This window comes from Myxine glutinosa, chromosome 8 (genome assembly GCF_964187855.1).
Source record: "Myxine glutinosa chromosome 8, kmMyxGlut1.1, whole genome shotgun sequence".
Classification (NCBI taxonomy): Eukaryota; Metazoa; Chordata; class Myxini; order Myxiniformes; family Myxinidae; genus Myxine; species Myxine glutinosa.
Window position 1 is genome coordinate 74,388,210 of NC_136268.1, and position 6,184 is coordinate 74,394,393.

A 6,184-nucleotide genomic window follows, 5' to 3' on the forward strand; every position below is an offset into this window, starting at 1 on the left:
AAAACATTTCCTTCTCTGTTCTCATTCGTTTATTCATTCGTATTCGTTCGTTCGTTCTTCGACCACGTGTTTCTCCCCCATTTCCCCAGATAGTTTTCACTCATTAACCTTCAATGTTTACACTTTCCCCTCAAGTTATGTATTCCGTCATATTTTATAACACCTTTTTCTTCTTCTTCTTTAAAAGGCTACTTTCCACTTGCTCACCAAATCAATTCATCCCAAAAAAAATATCCATCTCCTATAGTGCCTTTTTTCTACATTCACTAAACTCTCCTGCACTCCATCCTCCATCCAGCGTCCTTAAACGTATTTTTAACTCGAAGGTCACAAGAAACTCATTTTGCAATAAATGTTCGTTTCCCATAAATCGTACACTTTCAAAAATCCAATCTCACCCCTCCCCTCCAAATCTTCCCCATAACCCCTCCCCTCCAAATCTTCCCCATCACCCCTCCCCTCCAAATCTTCCCCATCACCCATCCCTTTCAAATCTCCCCCCTTGCCCCCTCCCTCCTAAACTACCCCCTCACCCCTCCCCGCCAAGACGCCCCCTCGCCCCTCCCCTCCTAGACTCCTGCCTCACCCCTCCCCTCCAAATCTCCCCCATATCCCATCCCTTTCAAATCCCTCCCCTTGTCCCTTCCCTCCCAAACTTCCCCCTCACCCCTCCCCTTCAAATCTCCCCACCCTCATTGCTTCTCAATTTCCCCCCTCTCACTCCCCCTCCTCAAAGCGTCCTCCCCGCTTCTTCCCCCTTCAAACTCTCACCTCCATCTCCCGCAACCTTCTGCCTCGCTCTTCCCCCTCCTCAAATAACACCTCATTGTGGCTCACCCAATCACCATCAAACCTTTTGTCCGCCCCATCCTTCCCTTTCTCCGAGCTATTCTGAAATCTCTGACACACCTTCAACAGCTCTCCCTATCTCTTCCACCTCTTCCACATCTTACCCTACCCCTCCTCCCCCCTGTTCTGTATCTGATGCTCCCCCTTCCTCTTCATTAACGGTATGGACCTCAAACATCCGGGGCCTTCGTTCAAACTTAACTGATCTCTCCATACAGGTTGCTTCTGTCAAACCAGACGTGATCTGCTTAACAGAAACTTTCCTCCTTTATGATGTCTCTGATTCCATAGTATCTCTCCCGGGCTACTCCCTCCTCCGGTATGATAGACCTGAGCCTCGTCCTGGAGGCGGGGTTGCTATCTTTATCAAAAACTCTCTTCCTCACTCGCCCTGCACTGCACTCTCTCCACCTCACCCCCAGGAATACCTCTGGCTACGGCTTCCCCTTCGCTCCCACCTCTTGTTCATATGTGTGTTGTACCGTCCACCAAACAGTGATGACTCCATCTACATCTCGCTGTCTGATGATATGGACCAACTTCTATCTACTCATCCCAACTCTCTCTTCCTCATATGTGGTGATTTCAACTGTCATCATGCCAGTTGGCTGGGTGTGGGTACCTCTCTCACCAGCCATGGCTCCTCAGCAAAGGACTTCTGCGACTCACTGGGACTGACACAATCTGTCAATTTCCCGACCCGGATCTCAGTCAATGGAACATCTTCTCTTCTGGACTTGGTTATGACTAACTTCCCTGAAAATGTCTGCTGCTCTTCTTCTGCTCCGATCGGATCATCTGATCATGTCCTTGTTAAAGTGGACATCTCTCTGACCATCCTCAGGGAGCCTGCTCAGCGTCGACGTGTCTGGCATTTCACTCAGGCCAACTGGCACAGTCTTCAAGCAGCCATCAATCATCTGGACTGGTCTCCCATCTCTACCACCTCTGACATCAACTCATCCTGGGAATTCTTCCAAAGTAAAATGCTCTCCCTCATGCACAGATTTATCCCATCTCGTCTTCAGTTGTCATACCCTTCCTCCCGTCCATGGTACATACATATACACTTGCTCCATTATATATGGCATAGATTGACAGTTTTTAAGCCAAAATCTTGTGGTGAGGCTGTTGCCCAGAAACAACTTGCCTTCGTCTCCTGGAAAGCAAATCCAACGGAAGGAAATCTCATTTCCTTTCACAAAGCCCGAAACAAGTGTGTGTCCACCCTCAGGAGAGCCAGGAAACAATATCTCTCCGTTCTCAAGACCGAACTCTCTTATCTGTCTCCCTCTTCCAAATCCTGGTGGCATCTGGTCAAATCCGTTTCTGGTGTTTGTTCCCCCTCCATCCCCTCCCTTACCTCAAACGGCTACACAGCTGACTCCGCACGTGAAAAAGCTGAATGCCTCAACTCTGTGTTTGCCTCTAAATCTTGTGTCCCAAACCCATCCCTCTCTGTACCCACCATACCCAGTCGTACCCAGCTGCTCCTGGACTCCGTGTCCTTTCCTCCTGACAAGGTGGAAAAGTTTCTGTCAACCCTCGACTCTGATTCTGCAACTGGACCCGACGGCATCAGCCCACGGGTCCTAAAATCCTGCTCTGCCGCTCTATCTCACCCTCTCTCTGTTCTCTTCACCCTCTCTTTTGCTCAGGGTAAACTGCCATCTGCTTGGAAATCAGCCAACATCACCGCTTTGCACAAAAAAGGTGCAAAAACAGATCCTAGCAACTACAGACCAATCAGCCTTCTCCCAATTATCAGCAAAGTCATGGAATCCATCATTGCTTCGGATATGAAATCTTTCCTCTTCTCCAATGGCTTGATCTCTGAGCATCAATTTGGTTTCAGACCAGGTCACTCTACTCTGGACATGCTGCCTCTGCTGTCTCAACAATGGATGGAGGTCCTCAATGCCAAACAGGAAATTAGAGCTGTCTCCCTCGACATATCACGTGCTTTCGATACGGTCTGGCACCCTGCTCTGCTCACCAAACTCTCCTCCTTTGGTATCCATGGAAATCTCCACGCATGGCTGGCTGACTTCCTCTCTAGTCGTCGTCAACGTGTGGCCCTGAATGGGGTTCTCTCATCTCCTCTTCCTCTTCAGGCTGGAGTTCCCCAAGGCAGTGTTCTGGGCCCTGTGCTTTTTCTGGTCTTCATCAATGATCTCTCTGACTCTCTTGAAAATCCTCTCTATCTCTTTGCTGATGACTCCACTCTCTGCCGCTCTATTCCTCTTCCCTCAGATCGGCAGTCTGCAGCCTCCTCACTCTCTGAAGACCTGGACAAAATCACAGACTGGTCAAACAAGTGGAACATGTCTTTCAATCCTGACAAATCTCACACTCTTACTATGTCTCTCCGAAAAGATCGACTAGACAATCCTCCCATCTACTTTGTGAATAATCCTCTCCAAGAAGTCCTGTCGCTCAAGCTTTTGGGTCTCACTATCTGCCATGATCTTTCTTGGGAAAACCACATTTCCAAGCTGGCCTCCAAAGCCAGTCGCCGACTGGGCATCCTCCGTCGTGCGAAGTCCTTCCTCGGCACACCTGAGCTCCTCACCACATACAAGGCTTTCATCCACAGCTCAATGGAATACTGTTCTCCCCTATGGGCCGGTGCTCCTGCCTCACACCTAGCTCGGCTTCACGCTGTTGAAACCAAAGCTTTCAGAATTATTGGAATCTCCCGCGATGAAGCTATCTCTGACGGCCTTTCACTCACTCACCGCAGGCAGGTAGGTGGTCTTTCTGTCTTCTACCGACTCCTCTCCGGCCTTGCACCCCCAGCTCTCTCTGTGCTCTGTCCCCCAAATATTCCTACAGGTCGCACAAGATCTGCCAGCAACCCTCTGATGGTTAAACTGCCGAAATCTCGGCTCTCTGCTCACCTTCACTCTTTCAGTCCTCTTTTCTCCCGCCTCTGGAACAAACTCCCTTACTCCCTTCAATCCCACTCCTCCCTCCAGGTCTTTAAAACAGCTGTTCACCACCATCTCTTATCTTCCCCCATCCAAAACCTTGATCTTTTCTACCCCCGCTAATTCACCCCAGATCCACCTTGTTTGAAATTCCAACTTCTTTCCTGGAAGTCCTGGCCGTGTCCATATGTTTTATACCTCTCCCACCCCCCCCCCCCCCTTCCCATGCTCCCCTCAAAGCCCTCGCCCTCTCTCAGATCTCTCGGTGTCTCCATGTCTCTCGGTCCCTGCTCTCAAATGTTGTTTGTGTCCTTCCCCCTCTTTCCCCATCTTGTCTACCGCTCCCGATGTTATATGTTTTTGTGTCGGTTTGTCTTTCTGTGTGATTAATGTTCGCTCTTTCACGAGCCGCGCGATCTTGTATACAAAAAAATATATAAAAAAATAAATAAAAAAAATCCATTTTAGCCCGATTAATCCATTTTAGCCCGATTAATCCATTTTAGCCCGATTAATCAATTTTAGCCCGATTAATCCATTTTAGCCCGATTAATCCATTTTAGCCCGATTAATCCATTTTAGCCCGATTAATCCATTTTAGCCCGAATGTCCCCGGCAATGCCATGCTGGAGGATATTTATTTATTTGGCATGAGGGCGGTGTGCTTTGAATGTATCTGTAATTGTTTGTCCTTTTTCATTTTTAATTCCGTCAACCTTTTTACAATGGCCATCGCAAGTGAGGTTTGAACGTGCACTGAGAGGCTTCAGCACCCCGAGGAGGCGGAGGAGGAGCAGGAAGGGGAGGGGGATAAGGAGGCTAAGGAAGAGAATAATTATGAGTGGGAAGAATATTAAAGAGAGAAGGAACCCACAAACCAGTGTGTACAACGATGTTCCCTTTTCACTCAACGGAGTTGAATTTTAAACACTTCTCCAACGGCAGATAAGGTCATAAAAGTTTTAGTTTAAGAATCTTTTCTTTGTTTTCAAAGTCTCCACCCCCCCCCCCCCCCCCCCTCCTAAGGGGGGTGCACCGTTCCTGGCTGTACTGCAATACCGGGTCGATGCGTGGAGCGGACGGAGCAAGCCCTTTACCAACCCCCGATACCAAAAATCCATTTAATAGACTAGTCCCGCATTGCGGGGCATATCAGCTATTAAACTGATAACAGATACTACGACGATTTTTTATTAAAAAATAAAACCAACTAATCAAATGTCTCACCTCAAAGGCCAACAATCATAGGTTTGAACATGCAATCAGCATAACATATTCCGCAAATCATGAGGAAAATTTCTTTAAAAGAAGGCAAGTACAAATTTCATCGGGAAATGAGGCACACCAAAACATGCCGACACCAAATCAAATAATCCAAAATATCCAAACAAATATATAAAACCAACCACCATAGGTTTACACATCACTCGTATAACATATTCCGCAAATCATGATAAAGGAACATTTCTTTCTTGAATAAGGCAAGTACAAAATTCTACGAAAAGTGATGCATCCCAAAACATGCCGACGCGCGAGCTTGACACAGCGCCATTTTCGCACAATTCAAAATTCTCCAAAAGCTCTTCTGTGTCGGCTTACAATCATCCCCAAAAGGTCCAAACAGAAGCATCTCCCAACTTAACAAAAACCTGACCTTTAACCGGCACAAAAACTTTGCTAAAACCTCATTCCAAATTGAGGCAGCAAACACACAGTCCCACCAAAAATGCCAAACCAATTCCTTCTCGTTACAACCGACATACGGGCATTTATTAGTTGAGGAATGGCCTTTTTCCGCCTGCACTGCCCTACATGGTAGTAGCTGGCACACTGCCAACCAGGCTAGGTCACTCTGGGCCCCTGTCAGAACCTGAGATGACACATTCTGCCACACCACCGGAACTCTTCCTGGATTAAGGCCACCTATTAGCATAACCTCTTCTGCTTTGCTCTGCTTCACCAAGGTTTTATATAACCAATCTGGTACCTCTCTGTAGCGACCCTCCTGAATAACATCTTTCAGCACCGAATAGGGATACCCCGGATCCCATCCATATGGTCTATTCAAGCACGTCCTCTTGCCTCGAACCCGGTTTAGCTCGGGTAACGCATAATATGCCTCAGCAGAGGAAAAGACATCAAATTCCTTCATAGCCATCGACATGTGCAACGCCACAAAGGCCAACTTTAAGTTATCGACTAAATTCGGGCTCTCCCTTCCCCCTTGAAGCTGACCCACCTCCAGACGGCCATGGGAAGGACGATAGAACCATGGCTTGCACATAAACTTATACACTAAACTTCTTAGCTTAATTGCAATCCTCTCTGTTGGAGGAAACACCTCTGCCACAAACCTCAACATCGGAAAAATTTGCCCTTTAATAACAAATCCCCTTCCGACAGAT

The 6,184-nt window shown here is 47.6% G+C and overlaps 1 non-coding gene across 1 annotated transcript; it reads right to left on the reverse strand.

The window, feature by feature from the left end:
• Positions 1-4,804: 4,804 nt before the first annotated feature.
• Positions 4,805-4,993, reverse strand: LOC137433239 (U2 spliceosomal RNA). Its single transcript, XR_010985632.2, has one exon. It is a non-coding gene; the product is annotated as a U2 spliceosomal RNA (small nuclear RNA).
• Positions 4,994-6,184: the final 1,191 nt, after the last annotated feature.